This window comes from Triturus cristatus, chromosome 6 (genome assembly GCF_964204655.1).
Source record: "Triturus cristatus chromosome 6, aTriCri1.1, whole genome shotgun sequence".
In the NCBI taxonomy this organism is placed as follows: Eukaryota; Metazoa; Chordata; class Amphibia; order Caudata; family Salamandridae; genus Triturus; species Triturus cristatus.
Window position 1 is genome coordinate 1,191,152,777 of NC_140589.1, and position 25,073 is coordinate 1,191,177,849.

General features: G+C 47.7%; 1 long non-coding RNA gene across 1 annotated transcript in view; it reads left to right on the top strand.

Moving 5' to 3' along the window:
* The window catches only part of LOC146821163 (uncharacterized), a 184,632-nt gene that overhangs the window by 92,806 nt on the left and 66,753 nt on the right, over positions 1 to 25,073 (top strand). The window contains exon 3 of the long non-coding RNA XR_014962667.1: positions 2,316 to 2,356. This is a non-coding gene — a long non-coding RNA (uncharacterized LOC146821163). The remainder of the gene's footprint in view (positions 1 to 2,315; positions 2,357 to 25,073) is intronic.

The following is a 25,073-nucleotide window of genomic DNA, read 5'->3' on the forward strand; positions in this document are numbered from 1 at the left end:
CCACATAAAAACAAGAGCAAAGCTTGGTCCTTTAGGGATTCCAGGAGCAACATGGCAAATATTAGCGACCTATGCACCACATCCAGACATTGACACAATGCCACAGAATGAACTACTTGTTCAACACAAAGAGTTGATAAAACTCTACAGAAACATGACACGCTTCGTCTTGAAGACTCTAGCGGTCCAACCAACAGTAATTACACCTACTGCAGCTCCTAAACAGAGCTCAGGTACTAAAATTACGCCACAAACATTACACGCGGTAATGGGAAGTGCCCACAAAACGTGAACAAATTCCTTTCTGGGTAGCTCAGAAAATAACCCAGTCAGAAGCAGTATTCCCAAATACCACACCATTTGAAAAACACAGAATGTTAACTATCTGTTTGCCCATGGGGATTACACCACAGTTAGAGGATTGCACCTCTTGGGGTACAGTCTTTGCTGCCATATATACCAGAACTCATGGTATTCCTTCATTAGCAGTAGTACCAGATGTATTAGGACAAATACAAAATGACTATGGACTAGAACCTGCCCTAAACTTAGGGATGAAGTTGTTAAACAACTATGACCAGTATCAGCCAAAATACTAGCTAACATTAAAGGGGAAGCAGCATCAGTGGCAATCCGCCATCGCCTAAGGGAATTCTCTCCATTAGAACAGGAGAATGAACTATCCAAAATAATTGAAACTGCGTATGCAGAATTAGGCAGGGATAATTTGGGGGAAATGCTTTAAAACCTCAACTACAGGGCAGTCCTGAGAAGGACAATTTTAAACAGGCACCTACTTCTTCTGAAAAGAAGTGGGATAGTAAAAAAGAAAAGTCTAAATACAAGAAATCTCAGTCCCGAGGTAGGTCTCCTCAACAGGAGCACTCTGAAAAGAGGTACAACCTCAGGAATAGGGATAATATTAGGAAACCTGACAGGTATCAGGATACTGATACACGTTCCTCTCATTCTTTTTAGGGCTCGAAGAAAAGCTCCGAAAGAGAAGGACGGTCAGAACACAGAGAGGAGCGCACACAGTCCAGAGACAAGCAGCGTGCTCAAGATTTTACTTCTAAAAAAGAAGATAAGCAAAATCCAAAACCTCAATTTAAGAAAAAGAAAGTTGCTGGTCTGAAAATCAGACATTCCCAGAATTCTGAGGACACAACTTCTATTTGAAATAACACTCTGGATGGAGGGGGATAAGCCCAGGAAAGTTAAAGGACTTTTTTGGATGAACTTATCATTTATTTATGACATCCTCTTAGCAGAAGAAGATTGGCTAACTAGACACCAGGGATGTGTTTTTTGATGCAAAGGAAGCAACCCCTTGGGCAAGGGTCGCTTCCTAAGGGGGAAATTTTATTTGAGACTTTTCTGCCCCCCCGGGGGGCAGAAAACACCACTAGACACCAGGGAATTTGTTTATTTTTAAATGGAAGCGACCCCTTGGGCAAGGGTCGCTTCCAGGGGCCAAATTTATTTGAAAAGTATATTCTGACCCCCTGGGGACAGATCGCCTGATTATTTTTGGCGTTTCTGGCCCGGGGGGGGGCAGTAAAGCCCACTAAAGCCAGGAAATTTGTTTGTTGGGAAAGGGTCGCTTCCAGGGGCCATATTTTTAAAAAAAGTAAGGGGCAGATCGGTTTGTTTATTTGGACTTTCTGCCCCGGGGCAGAAAACCCCACTAGACACCTGGGAGTGTTTTCAATTTTAAATAGAAGCGACCCCTTGGGCAAGGGTCACTTCCTTATGGGCCTAAATAATTTTTAAGACTATTCTGCCCCCCCCCCGGGGACAGATCACCTGCATATTTTGGCATTTCTGGCCCGGGGGGGGGGGGGCAGAAAAGCCCACTAGAGCCAGGAATTTAAAAATAAATAAATTGGTCGCTTCCAGGGGACATTTTTTTTAATGTGTATTCAGCCCCCCCGGGGGCAGATCTGCCCGTTTATTTGGCCTTTCTGCCCCCATTTGGGTAGTGACATAGCGTGTTATAATGTTAATTGTTTTATTTCTTGCGAATTGCAATTGTAATGGTTTATTTCTTCCTTTTTGTTCTAGTTCAAGGCTTTTGCTCTTTAGACTGTTCCAGGTTGCGGTTGCGTTACTGATGGTTCTGATGTTTGTGTAGTTGCATGTGTTTGGTAATAGACTGGTTTTTGTACAATGTTAATGTTTTTCATTTCTGTTTTTTGCAAATGGTGTAATAATTGCAGTATGTTTGGCTTCTGTTTTTTAAGTGTCAAAAACTTTCTGCATTTGTGCTCGATATGTATTTTGTTTTGTAATTTTTATTTTTTTTTCCTTTCTAGTGGGATATCGTTTTTGCTGTCTCTCTGCAGAGTAGGTGCTGGTAAGTGTAGCGGTCTCTTGCAAGTGAATCGTTTAGTTTTTGAGAATATAGATCTTTGTGATATAGGCACACATTTTTTTTACTTACTTATTTTGCACTGTGTTGGTTGTTGTTGACTTGTCTGTGCAGACTCCTTTCTTCGTAAGGATAATGGCTAGCCGCAGGTTATTGGTATGCTTTTTGATTCTTCCTCTGACCATGGTTCAGAGACTGACTCTGATTCTGAGGCAGAGGTGGGAGGGGAAGATTCAGGCAGTGAGTTTTCTCTCCACATGGCATCATCGGATGATGAAGCTATTCTCAGTGCAGATGAAGCTACTCTTAGTGCGGATGAAGTGCCTGTGTTTTTTTTTTTTTCCTTTTTTGTCCTCATTTGCCATATCCCTCATTATCTGCGTACACCGACCACCTGGCGTGCCCTCCGGTAGAAGACATGATTAATTCCTCAACCGAGCCTAAGCACGATAACATATTGGCGGATGATGATAAGCCAGAAAAGGAGACACATCCCGATTGGATTTAATACCAGCTATAGGATCTAAATGGAGAAAAACCGGAGATTGGAGACCCTAGATCCTTGGAGTTTATTTAGGCATAATCATGGGACCCGGGGAAAAAAAAGCAAAAAAAAAAAACCCCGGTACCCTATCTGCGATGAATCAAAATGTCCCAGAATGCTCGATTACCTTTGTTACTTGGCCTGGCTAAGTCCATCTTTGATGTCTCGATCAGGGACGTCAACCAGCCAGCATGCTGAGGCACAGATGGGTCGACCCAGACTTTACAAATCTGTCTTCTGGCCAGGAGTATTGCATAGAATAAAAAAAAACTGGCCTGGCCCGTGATATTGGAGTCTAAACCAAAAACTATTAATGGCAAGGTAAGAATCAAGTTGGCATCTAGAATGGAATTCAGCGATGTTATGACTTCATCCCAGAACCAGGCGATAGAGGGGCAATCTTTGAACATGTGAATATCCGATGCATTGGGAAGATTGCATTTATTGCACTTTTTATTTTGCTGGTACTTTGAAAGCCTTAACGGGGAGAGGTAGGCCCGATGTACTGTGAAAAGATGATTCCGTCTAAACCATGCAGGTTTCACAATTTTGTATAGTATGGAAAAAGATTTAATCCAGTCCTCTTTGCAATGATAGTCCAAATCTTCTCCCCAAAGATCTCCAGGGAGGGTGAATTCCCCATCGATATCTTCGAGCAAACTCCAGTACCACGAGGTAACCTCTTTACCCCCCCTTTGCCGCTCTACCAGTAGTTGTTCCAAGTTGCCTGTGTTAGAAGAGGACATTGATGTGCCGATAGTGCGGCAAGAGGCATCTGGGTTGCAGCCTGAGGTTGCAAGGCTTCCAGTTGGAAGTGATGACCTCTGGGTTGCCTTGGGCATGGTGCAGCCAGCATTGCCAGACTTTACTGGTGTTCCAGGGTGTAAAGTGAATACAGAAAACTTTTTGCCGATAATTTCTTTTCAGTTGTTTATGGACGATGTGTTTTTGGCAGAGATTGTTGAGCAGACTAATTTGTATGCCGAACAGTTTTTAAGGGACAGCAATACCAGCCTTAAGCTCCATTCTAGAGCTACCCGGTGGACTCCCACAAATGGTAAGAGAGGAAGAAGTTCTTGGGCTTAACTTTTTTGATGGGCTTGCTAAGGAAGCCATCAATGTCTTCATATTGGTCTACTAGTACCTTGATGGCAACGGCTATATTTCCGGCAGTCATGAGTCGTGTTAGGTATTTGCTTCTGCTTCTGCTTCGGATGCTGCATTTTTTCGATAATGGTTTAGCGTTGCCATGAGATCACCCTGAGTGTGACCGTCCTTTTAAGATTCGGCCTGTCATTGATCACTTTGTTGATCGATTTTCTGAGATCTATGCTCCAGGGAAAGAAATAGCTTGTGCGGGGACAGTGCAGTGCGTTGCGTTGCGAGGAACTTTTAGCTGTGAAGTTTTCAGACAGGAGAGATGTCTACATGCTGACTACCATCCATGATGAAAACACTTCATCTGTGAAATTTGTGCCGGCATTATGATTCCACACAAAAATATTTGGAAAATGTGTCTTTTTCAGCTAAATTTGAGGTTTGCATGGCATTCTGGGTAGGAAAACGTTGGGGGATGCATGCAAGCCATACCTCATTGGACTCCCCCGGGTGTCTAGTTTTCAGAAATGTTTGGGTTTGGTACTTTCCCAAGATGACCGCCAATCCCAGGGCCAAAATCTCAGGTTTCCCCCCCCAAACCAGGTAGTTTTCTTATAGGTCATTTTGAAGTCTCCACAGTACGATTTGGGCCATTTCCTGTTGCAGCCACTATGCCTACCCACACATGTGAGGAACCATTTTTATCAGGAGACCTGGGGGAACGCTGGGTGAGAGGAAATTTGTGGATCCATGCAGATTCCAGAACTTTCCCACACAGAAATCTGAGAAAACAGTGATTTTTTCAGCAAAATTTGAGGTTTGCAGGGGTTTCTGGGTAGGAGAATGTTGGGAGACCTACGCAAGCCATACCTCGATGGACTCCCCGGGTGTCTTGTTTCCAGAAATGTGTGGGTTTGGTACATTTCCCTAGATGGCCGCCGACCCCAGGGCCAAAAACTCATGGGACCCCATTGCAAAACCAGGTTGGTTTGTGATAGGTAATTTTGATATCGCCTCAATAGGTTTTGGGCCGTTGTCTGTCACGGGTCCTTGACCCAGCCACGCAAGTGAGGTACAATTTTTCTCGGAAGGCCTTTGGCAACACGGGTGGGTCGACATTTGTGGATCCACGCAATTCCAGAACTTTCCACCACCGAAATGTGAGGAAAATGTGTTTTTTTGACAATTTTTTAGGTTTGCAAGTGATTCTGGGTATTAGAACCTGTTGAGAGATAGTCAAGTCACCACATCCTGGATTCCCCTGGGTGTCTAGATTTCAGAAATGTATAGGTTTGCTAGGATTCCCTAGGTGCCGGGAGAGCTAGGGTTTAAAAAACTACAGTTAGGCACTTTGAGAAAAAAGGGTCATTTTTCACTGTGAAATTGTGGTATGTCCATGTTGCTTTTTGCGCCGTTTCAAGTCGCGGGCACTAGGCCTACCCACGCAAGTGAGGTACCATTTTTCTTGGAAGACTTTGGAGAACACGGGTGTGTGGAAATGTGTGGATCCACGCAGATTCCAGAACTTTCCACCAGAGAAATGTGAGGAAAATGCGTTTTTTTTGACAATTTGTTAGGTTTGCAAGGGTTTCTGGGTAACAGAACCTGGTGACAGCCAGTCAAGTCACCCCATCATGGATTTCTCTGGGTGTCTAGTTTTCAAAAATGTATAGGTTTGCTAGGTTTGCCTAGGTCCCGACAGATCTAGGGTTAAAAAACTACAGCTAGGCACTTTGCCAAAAAAGGGTCATTTTTCTCCGTGAATTTGTGGTATGTTCACATTCTGTTTTGCGCTGTTTCCTGTCGCGGGTACTAGGCGTACCCATGCAAGTGAGGTTCCATTTTTTCTCGGAAGACTTTGGGGAACGCAGGGTGGGTGGAAATTTGTGTATCCACGCAGATTCCAGAACTTTCCACCACGGAAATATGAGGAAAATGTGTTTTGTTTGACAAATGTTTAGGTTTGCAAGTGATTCTGGATAACAGAACCTGGTGGGAGCCAGTCAAGTCACCCCATACTCAATTTCCCTGGGTGTCTAGTTTTCAAAAATGTATAGGTTTGCTAGGTTTCCCTAGGTGCCAGCAGAGCTAGGGTTAAAAAACTACAGCTAGGAACTTTGCCAAAAAAGGGTAATTTTTCACTGTGAAATTGTGGTATGTCCATGTTGTGTTTTGCGCCGTTTCATGTCGCGGGCACTACGCCTACCCACGCAAGTGAGGTGCCATTTTTCTTGGAAGCCTTTGGAGAACACGTGGTGGGTGGAAATTTGTGGATCCACGCAGATTCCAGAACTTTCCACCAGAGAAATGTGAGGAAAATGTGTTGGTTTTTACAATTTGTTAGGTTTGCAAGGCATTCTGGGTAACAGAACCTAGTGGGAGCCAGTCAAGTCACCCCATCCTGGATTTCCCTGGGTGTCTAGTTTTCAAAAATGTATAGGTTTGCCTAGGTTCCGACAGATCTAGGGCTTAAAAACTACAGCTAGGCACTTTGCCAAAAAAGTGTCATTTTTCACTGTGAAATTGTGGTATGTTCACATTGCGTTTTGAGCCGTTTCCTGTCGCAGGCACTAGGCCTACCCATGCAAGTGAGGTTCCATTTTTCTCGTAAGACTTTGGGGAACGCGGGTGGGTGGAAATTTGTTGATCCACGCAGATTCCAGAACATTCCACCACAGAAATGTGAGAAAAATTTATTTTTTTATATTGTTTTAGGTTTGCAAGGGATTCTGGGTAACAGAACCTGGTGAGAGCCAGTTAAGTCACCCCATCCTGGATTCCCCTGGGTATCTAGTTTTCAAAAATGTATAGGTTTGCTAGGTTTTCCTAGGTGCCGGCAGAGCTAGGGTTAAAAACTACAGCTAGGCACTTTGCCAAAAAAAGGTCATTTTTCACTGTGAAATTGTGGTGTCTACACGTTGTGTTTTGTGCCGTTTCCTGTCGCAGGCACTAGGCCTACCCATGCAAGTGAGGTATAATTGTTCTCGGAAGACTTTGGGGAATGCGGGCTGGGTGGAAATTTGTTGATCCACGCAGAGTCCAGAACATTCCACCACAGAAATGTGAGGAAAATGTGTTTTTTTAACATTTTTTTAGGTTTGCAAGGGATTCCGGGTAACAGAAGCTGGTGAGAGCCAGTCAAGTCACCCCATCATTGATTCCCCTGGGTGTCTAGTTTTAAAAAATGTATAGGTTTGCTAGGTTTCCCTAGGTGCCGGCAGAGCTAGGGTTAAAAAATGATAGCTAGGGACTTTGCAAAAAAAGGGAAATTGTTCATTGTGAAAATGTGTGTGTTCACGTTGTGTTTTGAGCCATTTCCTGTCGTGGGCACTATGTCTACCCACACAAGTGAGGTACCATATTTATTGCGAGACTTAGGGTAATTCAGATTTGTAAAGCAACTGTTATTACCTATTGACTTTCAATGCATTTCTGCCTTCCAAATGAAAGACAATATGTCATTTTGAAAAATGACCAATAATTCTCATGCTAGTATGAGTATTCCCAATTTCGGAAATTTGCAAATATCTACTGTTTCTAAACTCTATATTTTGTTCCCATTTCAGAAATACATAGGTGTCTTTCATACCAATTTTTCCATGTATACATTTTCCCAAAATAATTGCTATATACCCGCTACATAATAAAAAAACCATTGCAAGTCGCTGCTCAGTTTTTGGCTCTGGGTTCGTCGGATTCTTGGTGAACATACAAGTTCTATATATCCCCACAACCAGTAATGTCCTCTGGATGTAACAGTATATTGCTTTGAAAGAGCTGTCATAATTTAAAAGAAGTTACATGTGAAAACGTTGACACAAAAGGCTGCTTTTTTCAACTCATTTTCAATTTTTTGTATATTTAACTGTTAGTTTCTGTAAAGAAACCTTGAAGGATCTACGCAAATGGCTCCTTTCTGAATTCAGAATTGTGTCTACTTTACTAAAATGTATAGCTTTCCAGGATCCATTATTGCTTTCATACCCATTTCTACCATTAACTGAAAGGAGGTTGAAAGCACAAAAAATGGCAAAAGTAGGCTATGTCCCAGAAAATTGCAAAACCTGTGTAAACAATTTTGGTTTTCTGACAAAAGTCTGTCATTCCCTAAAAGCTGGGAAAAATGTGATTTCAGCCCCACAAACTCTTTTTTGATACCATTTGCAGGGAAAAACCCAGACGCTTTTATTTGTAGTACTTTTTTCCAATCTTTCCCCCCAAAAACAAAATTTAGCTGTATTTTGGCTAATTTCTGGGTCCCCTCCAGGGAAATCCACAAACCCTGGGCACCTTTAGAATCCCCAGGATGTTGGAAGAAAAGGACACAAATATGGCATGGATACCTTATGTGGTCAAAAAGTTACAGGGGCCTAAGCGCGAACTACCTCAAATAGCCAAAAAAAGGCTTAGCACAGGGGGGAAAAGGCCTAGCAGCGAAGGGATTAATGAGGGAGAAACTGTACCTATCGCTTACAAATCACACCTGTACACAAAAGCAGAAATGCATTTAACTTCAACAGAAAAAAAAATACTGACAGCCGTTCAGAATGCTGTAGCAAGAGAAAGAGCACTGGCTCAGGGGAAATAATTCATTGTCGTTACTCCTGTACTGTCTTTAGAAGCTGTTACAAAAGCCAGCATCCCAAATGCGAAAGCGTTACATCCAAGATGGATACAATGGGCTAATTCTCTTACTGCAACAGATGTTGAATACAGATTTGATCCCAGTTTAAAAACTCAGGCATTCCTGCAATTTGAAAAAGAAAATCTTCTACCTAATGAAATCTTGCCTCTAGATCAGTATGAATATATAATTTACACTGACGGATCTGCTCAACCGGCAATAAGAAGCAAGCAGCAATATTTTTCGGCATGTGCTATCGTTAAAGGTTGCATGCGTGATGGCAAGTTCCTTCCTAGCTGAACAAAGACACAATCTCTAGGAGACTGCACGGCTCAGTTGGCAGAATTAAATGCACTGATACTGGCACTTGTAAATACGGATCTGAATTCCCCACACTAATCGTGTGTGATTCTTTATTCTGTGTACAGTCGTACAATGAGTACTTACAGCATTGGGAACAAAACGGGTTTAAGGAGGCAAAAGGTGACACAATTAAGCACAAAATGCTATGGGAACAGGTAGCAGAGTTGAAAACCAAGCTACCGAGGACTCACGTGATCCATACACTGAGTCATCAACGTGATGGTGTTCACGCTGAAGGTAATTCATTGGCTGATGAAGCTGCAAAGGGGGCTGTTCGCACGGCTTCCGTAGCTGCGCTGACTCATTCTAAAATGAGAATAGACGGAGATATAATGGTAGCCGTCATAGCATCATGTAAAGGCAGCACAGCAGTACCTAAACTTTTTTCACTCAAATACTCCTACAAGTTAGATACACAAAACATTCCATATGCTCAGATTCCTGGAGTGGGGGATAGAGTAATTCCAAATATGGATCATAGACAAGGTTTAATATTAGCTGCACACGAGGGTTTGGGCTCTGTGCACACAGGCGTTACAGCGACTATTTCATTACTGAAACAGCGCTACTGGTGGCCAGGGTTATCCAAGAAAACTAAAGACTGTGTCTTGAAATGCGACATCTGCCAGCAAATGAAAGGCTCCACGTTACACGCCCGACACAGACGCCATTACTAAAGTCATACAAACCTCTTGCATGCGTGTACTTGGACCACTGTGGCCGCTTGCAAACGGACGGGCTTACAGGTATATCATGTTTGCAGTGGATTTATGCTCGAGATTCCTATGGGTTTGGCCTCCGCGTTCTGCTGACGCTCGAACTGTTATAAAAGATTTATGAGTCTTTATCGGTACATACGCAGTTAGCACGTTACACTCTGATAGTGGTCCTGCGTTAGCTCTCAGGCTTACAAAGAGGCCATGGAAGGAATGGGCGTATTATTGTGGTTCTCGTCTCCGTATCATCCTGAGGGAAATTCTGTTGTGGAGAGAAAAAACTGAGACTTAAAGCAATCTTTAACAGCTAGGGTATTAGGCAAGGGCGGTAGTTTGGTCACATGCCTTTATGGGGTACAGCGGTCATTAAATAACCAGCCAAGAAGCTCTCTAGGGGGTGTCACTCCATATGAGGTCCTCTTTGGGACACAAATGTGTTTACCTGATCTTGATTGAGAAGGCGCAGTGGCGGATGAAAATCCATTTGATATCCATGATCGTTTGGCTGTTTTACAGAATCTAAATGAATCCAGGGCAAAACAAAGCAATGTCTATCTAAAGCAGATCGCCACTGAGGAAGTCAAGGTAGTCACGGCAAGACCTGTCTGGATCCCAAAAGTCGGGGATCTGGTCAGAGAGAAAATTGCAGACAAAAATAAATTTGGACCCTCTTACAGAAAACCTGTACCAATCCTTGCAGTACGCGGAACAAGAACTGTGCTGCTCCCGCCTCTTGCCGGAAAAAAGGAGAAAAGATTTGTCTCAAATGACTTAATCAAACCACACTATGTTGCCGATACTAAATAGTAGGCCTAGTGGGCACCGATGTAGCAGACGTCCTCCTCTAGCTACGATCCAAGAAGTTCAAACAGAAAGACTCATCACGTATGAAGAGCCACCTGCAAAGAATGAAGAACTAAGCAACAATGCTAATGAACTTGTCCACTTGAACCAGACTTTCAAATTCTAAATGAAAATCAGAATAATTCACAAATTGCAATTAGGCCAAATACAGATGTCTATATCAACATGCCTCGTCGAGAGGAAAACAACATTTCGACTAAACCCGATGCAATTCCAACAATTGATCGAACTGCTTCTGGCTATTTCATTAACTTTGATACGTTTTCTCTGGATCTAAGTGAGCCGGAAACAATGCCAACCAAAACAATGTTCAAGCAACAAGCAAAGAACTTTCTTCTCTTTCTTCAAAAGACATACCTGGTATCAACTTGGATTGAACTCCGGGTAATTTCTGGGATATTGTTTTTTCTTTTCTGGCTAGGCTTAGTATTGACTTTTAGTATGCTTATCAATGGACACTATCTTCAACAAGGTTCCATAGCCCCAAAGGTCAACATCCTATTGAAGCCACATACATCATCACATCGTGAACAAAGAGACTTGTCATCAGTGAACATTACAGCAGTTCCTATACCCGATGGTATAGTATGGGACAAGGTTGATTTCAACATATTCGGACCGACCGAACTTTTAAAAATTAATCATGTATTTAAGATATCATCAAGTGATATCATTACCTCCAGTACATTTTCTGATGATTGGGACACTGAAACAGTAAATAACATGCTGTCTGATTTAGAGAAAACTGCTGCATTTTCTAATAATGGAATGTTAGAGGGTTCTTCAGACTATGACAAATGTTACTGTGATCAACATTATGGTCATCATTTCCTGCACAAATCCATTTCACCTAGGGGTGTATTTGAGTACCATCAGTGGGAACATTTCCCAATACCACCAAAAACGAGTTCACATGCGTTTGTACAGAAATTTGCGTACGTTTCAGGATTTAACACAACAGATCCAGCCTCATTTTACTATAAGGTTGCACCAACATCAGCACTGAAAATTATGTTGACAAACACCAAACAGATTTACTCTGCTTCTTTTTTGGCCCAATTGTCTTAACAGGGTTTCCACCTATGGAAAGACGAAATTGACTCAAAATCAATTTGGGGTTCAAGGAACTGGCAAGTCCAGGGTACAGAGGCACTATTTAGAGCATCCCTCATTCCACAGCAGATGATCTTTTTAAATGCTACTGTGCAACAGACATCCTGTCTTGGATTAGCCAAGATAAAGGACCTGAACGCTCCAAGGTTACCTACACCAACACATGGGTGGCAGAGTTCTTCTATAAAGGAAGGAGCAACAGTTGATGACATACTAAAGTACAATAGATCAGACCCAAATTGGAAGGAGTGGGTGGTTTGGCCCTTAGACACAAACACATGTCATAAACGATTCCTGAACATCACCAAGACCCATTTTATGTACGGAGAGCACATCCAGGGGTAGTGTTGGGAAGTTGTGCCTAGATTGGCTAAAAACCTCAACACTTGCAGAAGTGAAACAACACTTATCTTTACTCAAACATGACATGGATCTTAGGGACTATTTACTAAGACCTAGGAAACAACGTCAAAAACGTTTCATATATGCAGGCATTTATGCTACCTATAATGAAATCTGGAAGATTTCCCAGCAAGAAGCCGCAGAGAGAATACGGGAAATAGACCGTATCAACTTAGAAAAAGCTTGTGCTGTGGTGGATGATGGGTTAACAACTTTGACCTCCAGGGTATATTTATTGGGCAACATTGTATCTTCTGGTATTGACATACTGGCACAGGATTTAGCTATCTTACAACACGGCCAATCACAGTTACGTTCTATTATGTTATTGAGCTGGATGCTACAATCTTTGCGTGCAGGCCTTGTGCCTTGGCGTTTTATAAACAGTACGTCTCTGTTTTCAGAATACAATCTAACTGATACACAGATTGAATTGGCACAAAGGGGAGCTAAATATACAAGGCTTCAAATTGAAAAACTGGACAGACTAACATTTACAGTAGCTGAATTACCATCAACTGAGTGGCTAATCCATGGCCAAATCACACTCCCAGTCACTACATTCCAGTTTTACTATTGCCTTGAGCAAAGGCAGGCAGGCAGATATGAAAAATTGAGTAAAGAATACATTAAGAAATTCTGGCATTTACCATCTAGATTTTGATGCCGGAGTGGGGATCGAGAAGTGTTTCTTAGGGGTACCAACTGCAAGAACACTTTCAGCGGTTCTCTCATGTGCCTAGATGTTGTTTTGCACGGAGCCTGTAATGGTTCAGTTTCAAATCTGTATTGCCACATGAAAGGAACACCAGCTGCCGTAATATCGCCAGTGTTCGAGTTACTTTCGAATGGGAGTTACTTGATACTGAACTATCAAGGTTGCGTGGCATGCTTCCAGGCGTTGCATATCTGGTCACCGTGAACACCAGGGTTACTTGCTGTAAGCAAGTATTGTTTCCTCTGACAAATAGTCAGGGAGGCGCTAGTATGGCCTTCACTGAATGTGTTGTTCATACGGTTTGATGCTTTGAGCAGAATGAAAGCCATGCTTTTACAGAAAACCGTGCCACTGACCTCTACTCGAGAAACCTTTGAACTTCAAGTTGCAAGGACCTCGACCGAGATACAGGCGCTAATTCGAATAAACTGCCCCCTACATTTCGTAGAAATGGTGGGACGTATCTTTAACATGTCTGACACAAGTGGCATTATACACCTATTTAAGACCATAGGGTCCGGATTCCTTAGCACTTTCCAGACTATCCTCAGAGTTATTCCTAACTTCATTCACTCCGTGTTTGAAAGACTTTTCGGGGGTCTACCTCTGATACTGCTTGCTGTAGCTTGAATCCTGATTAGCGTCTACCTGCTGTGCAATGGACGGACCATCCGCCAGCGAGATTGCGAAGGCTGTCCTGGAAAGACATGACCGTGAGCGCATGGTACAGCATCTTGGTACACCTCGCCTATGAGAATTAAGTGCTTCTTGGTTCTTATCCTTCAGACCAGTCTTTAAGGACTGCATCGTACCTGTCTTCCGATGCCTGTTCTGTGGAGGCGAATGCGAGTTGGACATCTGTCTGACACCTCACACGGTGACGCCAACGGACTTAGACTCCAGGCTGGAACCTTTGTGGTCCCATGCACAACTCTGTCCCCAGCGTATTCCCATCTTGACGCATGCCTTCCTTGAGGAACCGCAGGTGCCTTTCACGACAGGATTAAATTTCAGCTTCAGCATTGACACCGAGGTTTTGAATCCAGTACTGGAAGTCTACACACCAGCTGTTGGTAGTGAGGACTTTCATCTATGCACACTTAATGTGCTATGCTAGGTATTGCAATGTTTGTCCCCTGCTGTAACAGGCAGTGATAATGTTATGTCTCCCAGCCAGGACATTTTATCTGAATCTAGCTCACCATGTGCTGGAAACTAATATGGAACTTTTTCCTTCCCTTTATATTTCTAAAATAACTTTTTCAAATTGACACTTTCTATCACCAAGCATGGCCTTCTAAGTACGCTAGCAGTAATTCAACTTGTGTGATCGAACTTGTTTAGAACTATGATTTGCGGAAGTTTACGACAATGTCAAGCCTTACCAAAGAAAATTTTTCCTCGCTTTTTTAAACTGTTTTGAAATGATTTTTGTAACGTTTTTAGAAACATTTTAAATGACTTCTTGATAATATTATGCATTGACACCGTTATAAATGTGTATCTCTAAATGTGTATTATTATTGTTAAGTATAAGGTGGAGTGGGTGTTATATTTCATACTGGTACCCTAATATAGGTCCAGTGAACATCGTACACTTTCCCTACCTCAGCTCCCGCTATTTCATATGAACGAGCCTTATAAGGACAGAATGCCTTATAGGGACATCACACCATATAAGGACTGTAGCCTTTTATGGACCAAACCTTTCACCTAGTTCCATGCCGAGGGTGGGTTTTTCCCAATCAATATTGCTAAGATGTCATCCTAAGCACATATGAATAATTGATGAGTACACTCTCCAGGAGGCATGCTTCACCTCTCCCATCGATGCACAAGGTTTAATCCCCAACATCATACCTCATACTGAACAATGGGTAACACACGTACATAGACTGTATAAATACAGCACCTCTTGCTATCAGAAAGCAGGAGGGAACTGAGACTTCAAGACCGACACACTGACCAAAGAAGCTGCAGCTGCGGCATGCCATCGCTCCAGCTGACAGTGGTCTGACGAACCCTTGTGGGGTGTCCAGCTCAAGTCCACGATGAAGTCCCACACTCTCACTATTCAGGTATGGGGGTTAACACAATCCTAGCGGGATTCTTGGCTCTTAGACATTAGGCTTTTAGGCTTAGTAGCTCTTTTGCACCTACTTACATGCTAGGTACACTCAGGTACATCTAGTCAGGCATCTTAGGAGTACGCATTTTATTTTATAAATGCATTTCATATTTATGTATATGTTCGTGACTATTGCACAATGATAGAATAATACTATTCCTTTTTATTCACTGTGCTGCTGGTTTTATATCTCTGCTACTGTGTTACAGTTGTAACAGCACACTTATTCTACATGAGAAGAACTACGGTACAATAAATTCATATTGTAAAAACGCTCGACTGTTTCTTCTCTGTATCTCTCTGAGAGCAAAATAAGAAAGGATGAGTGACTGGGTGAAAAGTAGTATATTGTTTCCACGAGTCTGAGGTTATTGTGCTCTGAGGTTACCAAAAACGAATCTCTCTGATAGCTGGAGATTTTAGTGGCACTGTTAGCTAGCTAATGCAAACCATAGGCTAACATATGCAGCAGGGGTGCACAAAGTCTGCCACCAGACCCACAGTATATGTTATCCGTAAACAGCGTAGGTCCTGCATGACAGGGAACTGTTAAAGACTACACTACATGAGGACTACATGAGACCCTCATGTGCAGCCAGTATTAATCTTAACCTGTGGTCTGAATTAGGTATTACTCTATCCCCAACTCCAGGAATGTGAGCAAATGCTATATTTAGTTTATCGATCTTATAGGAGCACTTGAGTGGGAAACCTTTCGGCAAGTGGGTGTCATCACGTGCAGCGTTGACAGCCACCATGATGTCTGATTTCATCCTCATACTTGAACAAGTTATTGCTGTGACTGCAGCAGTTCGCACTGTTGCATTTGCGGCTTCATCAGCCATGGAATTCCTTACAACATGTTCGCCGGTACATTGATGACTCAATGTGTGGATTACATGAGTCTGTGGCAAGCAATCTTTCAGCTTTGCTACCTGTTCCCAAAGCATCTTCTGCTTTATTGTGAACCCTTTGGAATTTCTGAATCCATTCTGTCTCCAGTAATGTATATATTGATTGTAGGACTAGACACAGTAATACAAATCACATACTATAAGTGTGAGGAGTCCAGGATCCATATTATTGTGCGCCAGTATTAAACTCCTAAGTTCAGCCAACTGTGTAGTGCAGTCACCAAGTGACTGCCGTTAGGTTTTCTCGGGATGGAATTCCCCATCCTGCATGTGCCCTTTTTTTTTTTGATAAACAAATTTTTATTGTGTTTTGCGGCATAAAGAACAGTATCAAGAATGAGATACAGCAGTGCATTGAACAAGGCATCAGTAACTGCATTCAGATAAGCATCAATAAACCATTGCAAAGACCCTCCCACCCTCCCCCATCCTCCGTCCCCATCCCCTGCGTCCCCATCTTTCAAATCAAGCCCCCCAGCCATTTCCCCCATATCTTGCGGAATTTTTTGGGGCAGCCCCGCGCAGCACACAACGACCGCTCCTGGGCCGCACACCAATCCACCTCTCTACTCCAGGTAGCCACTCTGGGCGGGTCCGGTTGTGACCATACTGCCGCTATGTCTCTCTTGGCCACCATAAGGGCAGTGGTGAGGAAGTACTTTTCGTTACGGGACCCGTCAATCCCGTCCATGATGCCCAGCAGGGCCATTCTAGGCTCATGGGGAACCTCCCAACCCAAGACCTCCGCTAGCTCAGTTTCAATCGCTGCCCAGTAATCGTCCAGACGAGAACAAGACCACACCATGTGGAAGAAATCTGCCGGAGCCACCCCACAACGGGTGCAGGAGGCGTCTACACGGAGGCCCGCCCGGTACAGGCGGTCCGGGGTCAGATAGGCGGTGTGGAGGTAGTAGATTTGGATGAGCCGCAGCCTAGCGGAGGTGGTAAGCGACCGAGGGCCCATAAGGGCGTCCCTCCAGTCTGCCTCATCCAGGGGTCCCACCCAGGCCTCCCATCGCTGTTTGAGCCCGCTCCAGTCCACCGGGGAATTGTTAATCAGGGATTTGTAAATGCGGGATATACCCCCCTTTCCCAGATACCCCAGCATCACCTGAGCTTCAGGTGGGCTATGGGGAGGCAGTCTGGAGGCTAGAGGGACGTGAGCCCGGACCGCGTGGCGCAGTTGAAGGTAGCGGTAGAATTGGGAGGGCCGCAGCGAGAAGCGGGTCTGAAGCTCTTGGAAGGAACACATGCGGCTCCCACGCCATAAATCGCCCAGACAGGAGACACCAAGAAGATCCCACTGCCGAAAGCCCGCCAATCCCACCACCTCCCGCAGCCAGGTCCCGTGCCAAAGCGGAGTGAGTTGTGTGAATGTCCCCGACCATCTAGTGTGCCGCAGTGCCGCGCGCCACGCGAGGAAGGGAGCCCGCACGACGTCGGGGAGTGATAGGGGGACCGTTGTGCCATAGAGCATGTCATGGATGGAGGAGAACCCAAGGCCTTGCACCTCGAGACGATAAGCCGGGTCGCCCCAGCCTCCCGAGAACCAGTCATGGATCACCAGTAACTGGGTGGCCAGATAATAAAGATATAGATTGGTCATGCTCAGGCCGCCATCATAGGAGGGGACCCTGCAACGATCCAAGGCCAGCCGAGGCCTACCGCCGCCCCAAAGGAATTTGGTCACCATTTTATCCAGGTCTCGGAACCACGGGCGCGGAAAAGGGCATGGAGTATTTTGTAGTATGTAAAGAAATTTGGGGAGGATCATCATCTTGTATAGAGCGACTCTCCCTAGCGGATTCAATGGGAGGGACTGCCACCGGAGCATGTCTGACCTGGTTTTGTTGACCACCGGAGCCACATTAAGGGCCCAGCAGAGTTCCGGAAGGAGGGTGACCCAAATCCCCAGGTATTTAAAGGAGAGTCTCCGGAGGGGAATGTCCGACTGCCAGTCGAAACATTCCCGCGACGGGTGTAGCGGGACTAGGACGGATTTGTTGGGATTCAGGTGAAGACCCGACGCTTGGCCAAATCGATGGAGGATCCGACGGACCCGGGGTCCCGAGGTCGCTGGGTCCGAGAGATAGAGGAGGACGTCGTCCGCGTATAGGGCGATCTTGTCGGGGGCTACATCTGGCCATTCCCATCCTTGAAGAACGGGATCCGCGCGAATCAGCACCGCCAGGGGTTCCATCGCCAGAGCGAAAAGGAGGGGCGAGAGCGGACAGCCCTGGCGCGTCCCCCGGCCTATGGGAAACGGGCGAGAAAGAGCCCCATTGACCAACACACGGGCCCGCGGGTGCGCATAGAGGACCATTACCATGGCTCGGAACCGGGGACCGAAGCCCATACGCTCCAGGACCTCACCCAAGTACGCCCATCCCACGGAATCAAAGGCTTTTTCAAAGTCGACCAAGAGGAGGGCCAGATAGGGGGAAAGGCGGCCGCGGTGCGCCATCGCGAGATGGAGGCGCCGTAGACAGTGTCTGGTCCCCCGTTCCGGCATAAAGCCACATTGGTCCGGATGGACCAGGGAGGTGAGCGATGGGCGTAACCGCTGTGCCAGGACCGTGGCATAGATTTTGAGTTCTGTGTTAATAAGGGATATCGGCCGGTAGTCGGAACAGGACCGCGAGGGAGGCTGCGTCTTGGGGAGTGCAACTATGGTTGCTGTATCCGTTTCGGGCCGGAACGAGCCCGTCTCCACCACGGCCGCAAAGAGGTCCCGAAGCCTCGGGGCCAGTGTCTCACGGTAGTGAGCGTAATATTCCTGGGGGAACCCGTCGGGTCCCGGGGTCTTCCCGGGTGCCAGGCGGCCGATCGCCTCCTCAATCTCCTGTAGCTCGATCGGCGAATCCAGGGTCTCAGAAACCTCAGGCTGCAGCCGCGCTAGTGTCGCCCCGTTTGTTCCCAGTAGCTCATTCAGGGAGAGCGTGGACGGTCGGAGACGGTACAGCCGGGAGTAGTAGTCAGCGAATGCCTGGGCTATCGCCACTGAGACCGTGTGGACGCCACCTGCAGGGTCCGCGATGGCTGGAATGATCCTGCCCGCCCGGGGATAGGTCGCCAGGCGATGGAGAAGAGTGCCGTTTTTGTCTCCCCAGCCGTACACCCGGGCCACCGAGGAGCGCCATAGGATCTTCGCCGCGTCCAGGGAGTGCAGGCGAATCTCTTCCCGCAGGAAGGCCAAGCGACGGGACCGCGTGGCATCGTCTAAGTTTCCCAGACTACGCTCCAGTTCTAAGGCTTGGGCCTCACAGTCCGCGAGCTTCTGGGATTGAGCCCGTCGTTGACGAAGCAGGTGCCCTTTAGCGGCGCCCCGAACAGTCGCCTTGCCGGCCTCCCAGAGGACGGCGGGGGAGACGACAGAGCCCTCATTATGAGAGTAGTAGTCGGCTATCTCGCCCCCGACCGCCCTCCGAAAAGCCTTGTCGTGAAGGAACCAAGCGTTCAGACGCCATATCGGACGGGCAGAGAGGGGGGGGGGACCGAGAGCGAGGAGCACCGGCGAGTGGTCCGAAAGGCCCCTCGGAAGAATGCGCGCGTCCCGCACCCCCGCGCAGTCGGTAGAGGGCACGAAGATGAGGTCAATCCGGGCGTGGGAGTGATGGGCCGCCGACGTGTGGGTGTATTGGCGCGTCTGCGGGTGCCAGATCCTCCAGACATCGCAGAGGCCCTGGGATTCCGCCCAAGAGGAGAGTTGTTTTGCGCGGGCGACGCGGGTCAAAGAGACCGGACCCGTCGAGTCCATGTGGGGCGAGTAGACAGCGTTAAAGTCCCCGCCGAGTATCAGAGCACCTGCAGGAAGTGTCGGGAGGATATCCGCTGCGTGGGAAAGGGCCGACGGCAGGAGGGACGGCGCCGCGTAGAGGGACATCAGGGCAAGGGGTCGGCCCTCCAGAGTGCCACACACCACCAGTAGCATACCCTGGGGGTCCGAAAGCACCCGAGTCAGGACAAAGGGAAAGGACTTGCGAAGCAATATGGCCACCCCCCGGGATCCCCGAGCAAAACCTGAGTGCCATACCCTGTCATAACCGTAACGGCCAAGGAAGGGGCAGTTGTTACCCAACAAGTGAGTCTCCTGGAGGAGGAGTACATCGATCTCTGCCCGTTGTGCATATTTGAGGACCGCCATGCGTTTGAAACGATCCAGGAGGCCATTGACGTTCCAGGAAAGTATGCGCACGGCGGCCCTAGGGACAGGTGGGTCAGCCATAGTCAAGGACAGAAAAAGGGGCCAGTGGAGGCGCGTCCGAGCAGGTTCCCAGAGAGGAAGGACAGCGGAGCGGCGGGTGAGAGAGCAAGATAGACAGTACATGATACCTTAGCACAACAGAGAAGAGGGAGTCACCCCCCACCAACAAAATCTCCCCAACGAGGAAGAAGCAACCCCAAACCAACCCCAACCCCCCACCCCCCGCCCTATACTTCAAAAACGGAAGCATCTGTCGCCCGAACCAAATGGAAGAACCACCAAACTAAAACGCTTGGGCTTGAGCGCTAGTGGACCCCTGCTACATCAAAAGTCAAGCCTGATTTATCTGCCCTGGCCTAGAGCAACACTGACAACGGGACGTTCCGCCCCCGCCCAGGCATCTCCCACCTCCCCCCACCCCAAAGGTAAGCAAAGAAAGTCAAATGGTAGGGCTGCGAGAGAGGTCCGAGGTGTCCACCAACTCGACCGGGTGGGTTGCAGGGCCTGTAAGCCGAGGTGACGCGGCCCGCTGCCCATCCGCCACGGGACTGGTATGTGCGGCTGAGGAGGCCGATGAGGTTCTCGATCTCTGGCTTGGCCGGCTCCGAGAGCGCGTGGTGATCGCCTCCCCCGTTGTGCGCTCCCGGGGCAATGTCCGATGCCGCCGACGGGTCTTCGATGTCCGGGGTCTCCCCCGTCTCCCCCGCGGACCCAGAGGCGATCCGCGCCCAGAGCGCTGCAAGGGGTGCTCCTCCGCCAACCAGGTCCAGGCCGCCCGCGGTGTATCGAAGAAGAGAGTCTTTTGCTGGAAGACGACCCGGAGGCGGGCCGGGAATTGGAGCTGGTATTGGAGCCCCAGGGAGCGCAGCTTTTGTTTTACTTCAGTGTAGGAGCGGCGCAGCTCCTGGACTTCGCGGGTGTAGTCCGGGAAGACCATGATTTTGTGGTTCTGATAGTGGAGGGCATCTATGCGCCGGGCTTCACGGAGAATGGCATCTCGGTCACGGAAGTTCAAGAGCTTGAGGATGAACGGCCGGGGTGGAGCCCCTGGAGGCCTGGGGGCCAGGGAGCGGTGGGCTCTCTCCACCACGAACGACGCCGACAGGCTATCCGCCGGCATCCAGGATCGGAACCAGCGCTCCATGAAGTCGTCCGCCCGGCCCGATTCAACTCCCTCCGGGAAACCCACCAAGCGTAGGTTGCTGCGTCGAGCGCGGTTTTCTGCATCTTCGACCCGGCGGTGCAACTCCTTAGAGTGGGTGGTCAGCTCCCGAACCTGATCTTGCAGATGGCGGATGTCGCCCTCGGCCGTGGATATCCGGGACTCGGTTTCCGAAATGCGGGCGGTGGCGTTCCTCAGATCTTGCCGGAGAAGAGCGACGTCCACTTTGACCTCACCCACCATGCCCTCGAGCGAAGCGCGGGACGAGTTGATGGCCTGCAGGATGGCAGCCAGGTCTGCAGCAGGGGCCGGGGCCTGTTCGCCCGTGGGGCCGGGCCCCTTGTCGGAGGTTGTGAATTTGTCCATCCTGGTTTGGGTGGCCCCGGACGTCGGCTTGGCGGCTCTGTCCTTACCCATTTTCGGGCCGTCCGTCAGCGAAGGAGGGCAACTAGCTGGTGATACACCTGCGGGACGGCAACGGGCAGCCGGGCCACCGCGGGACCAACAGGAGGCCGGTCCGGGAGGAGCACCGGCCGGGAACGGCTGGGTAGCACCAGCCTCAGCGGTCAAGCCCCGCCGGGCATCTCAGCAAAGCGGGGTCCAGCAATGTAGGTCTCAGTTCCAGGCCCCTGGCCGCCGCTCGGGGGCCCCCCAGCCGGCCGTCGCAGCCCAGGTCACCAAGGGAACAGTTAGCCGGGTCTCCTCTCAGTCCCCAGGAGGGGCAAGGTGTCACTTGTCAGGGTCCGCAGCCGGGAGTCCAAGCGATGGAGGGGGGGGGGGAAGGGGGGGGGGGACAGCACGTACACCCCCCCCGGCCGCCGGTATGCGGCCCGAATCAGCGAGGGCCCCCCCGCACCCGGAGTCTGCAGCCGGTCTGGGGTCGAAGGAGCCGGTTCCGCGCCGCAACCAGGAGGGGAGGGGAGGGAGGAGGGGGGGAGCCAGGGGCCCGGGCCCCCCGGCCGCCGACACACGGCCCGATGGGGGGGGGGCTCCCCCGGACAGCCAACCCTACAGTTGCCCCGATGAAGCGGTCGCGGCCAGCCCCACTCACCGCCTGATTCGCCGCTCTGCGCCACGCGGGGGGGTCCAATCCCGCACCCCCGGGACTCCGGACGGCGTCAGCGAAGCAGGGCAGCACCGGGCCAGTGCCAGCAGCACCCGCGGCAGCCCCGCGGCCGCCGCGTCCCTCAGTCCAGCAGTTTCGGCCTGCACCCCTCGTGGGCGCCGCGGGCTAAATTTCTCAGCGTGGCCGCGCCGCGGGTCCACAGCCGCCACTTCGCGCCGTCGGTCTGGTTCCGCGACGGCTAGGGAGGCTCCCAGAGCCCGCAGCGCCCCAGGATTCGGTGGGGGGCGGCAGGGCAGCTTCGCGGACCCCCGCACTCCGAGGGAGCCGGCCAGGGCAGTCCAGTAGAGGAGTCCGATGGATTTGCGGGGACCGATGCCGGGAGCCTTAGTGAAAGGCGGCCATGCCGGTCAGGCGCCACCTAGCGCTCTCTGCATGTGCCCTTTTATGATAGCACACGCTGCTGAGTATTGGTGCTTTGTCTATACAGTAGGCTGGGCGAACCATCAAAGTATATAATGTAATCATGCTGTTCTAGAGGCATCATTTCATTAGGCAGAGGCTATGCAGAAGGGCTTGTGTTTGTAGTGTAGAGGAAAATCTGTAATCTACATCTGTTGCGGTGAGTGAGTCCATTGTATCTAACGTGGGTGCAACGCTTTCACGTTTGGAATGCTTGCTCTTGTGACAGCCTCTAAGGTTGGCGCCGGGGTCACAACAATTATTCTTTTTCGCTGAGCCATAGCTCTGTACCCCACCACAGCAGTCTGTACCACTGTCATTATTTTTTCTGTTGATGCAAACCACATTTCAGCATAGGTGTATAAATGTATTTTATATGCAATTGATACCGTTTCACCTTCATTAAATGTAATGTAGGTGTATCCTGATGCCCCCACAGCTACGTGGATCACCAAGTTTGCCATGTTTATACACGTGTGTAAGGGTTTTGAAGCTAGAATGTCAGATTGTGCTGAACGTAGTATATTTGTGTGTTCAGTGGTCCAGTGTATACTTGAGAAGTCTGGAAGAATCAGGTCATATAAGGGTTTATCCCATTCCGCATAATCTGGAATGTACCTTTTTCTAATATTTAGTAATACTAATAAGGTTGGTAATCTCTTCAACGTAGTCGTAGGTTGTAAAAGCAAACTTTTCTAGGAAGTGTGTAGCAAGGCTTTGCCTTCACTTGACAGCTCCTATCCCACAAACACGACATAGAGGTGTACAATATTTGATTTTTTAAAGTTACATTTGTAGCCCATCTGAGCAAATCCCAAAACTATGCAATCTACTCTTCTCAAGTATTCAGAAATGTCATCATCTGTCAAATAAATGTCATCAACATAGGACAATGCCTGTTTGTCAACATTTTCTTGAAGTTCTGTTACCCTGTCTGATAACAGCCCAGAGCTATTCTCATACCCCTGTGGCAATTGAAAGAACTGTTTTTGAGAACCCAGGTCTGAAAATGCAGTCAAATACCTGCTTCCAGGTGCTACATTTTGTCAGAAAAATTCATTCAAGATATCCAGTGTTTTGTATTTTTTACACACTATATTGTTCATTAGGGCTGCGTTGTAGGTGTTTTGTACTGCAAATGTCAGAGTATCTGTGTTTAAAGGACTGTAGTCTAATACTAGATAATATAAATGGTCTGGTTTCATCATGAGAAATAAGGGATTATTCATTGAAGAGGTGCAACTTTGAATTGCACCATGGTATTCAAGCTGTGTTAAAATCTCCCTAACTTTTTTTTGGCCTCATTTTAAATGTGGTATTGTCTTTGAGGTTGTGAGGTCATCCTCAATGGTATTTCATGGTAAGGAGAATGGTCATCCCACCCCACATGGTTGCAATATTATGCAGGAACTACCGCTAACGCCCACATCTTGACATATGAATGTTTGACTGATTCCTGAACGAGGTTGGAAAAAGCAGGTAATATTTTCTCCGTTTGAGAGCTTTATTACAAAATCAGGTGGCTAATCCTCTTTGACCAAAAAAATATCATAACAGTATGTCAAGTCCTCCCAAAAGAGAACATTAATATATCTAGATTCTTCCCCATCCAATTAAGTAGTTTGTATAAATAATGTAGGACACTTACCTCAGTGTCCTGTGTTTTCTCCTGGATATATTTACTCAGCGTTACTCCCACCAGATAATCCATCATGTTCTGGCGAACTATTATGACTTCTGCCACACTGTTCAGCATGGTCACTGCCCACTCCCTGCTCAGAAGCAGTGTCCTCGATATCCATGGCATGCCTGACTTTAAGTCCAGTTACCATCTTGTTCTTGAATTGAGCCTTGGATGTTTTAGTTTTATTTCTGTTTAATGATGTGGTCAGATGAGCATTGTGAGTTCTTCTTTGGCTTCACATGCTCCTCCGATCTGCATCCTGACCATGCACCTCTCTTGAACACTTTTCAGATGACTTCTGAAAGGAAAAAGACAAACGTGTATCAATATCCTGATACCTGTCAGGCAGTCTAATATTATCATGGTTGCGCAGGTTGTAGCACTTCTCTGTGGCTTCCTTTGAAGGAAAACCACTGTATGACTTATTTTTATCTTTCCTTTTCTTACTCTCCCACTTCTTTGTAGAAGACTCGGGTGCTTGCTTAGAGTTATCCTTTTCAAAATTACTCTTCGGTTGTGGTTCACCAGGTCTGGCTCCCAAATTATCTCTACCAGAGGTAGCATAGGTTTCTTTGATAATTTTAGGTAATTTGTGCCCTGCCGAATTTGTCAGTCGCTGGTGTATGGCCAACACTGGAGCTTC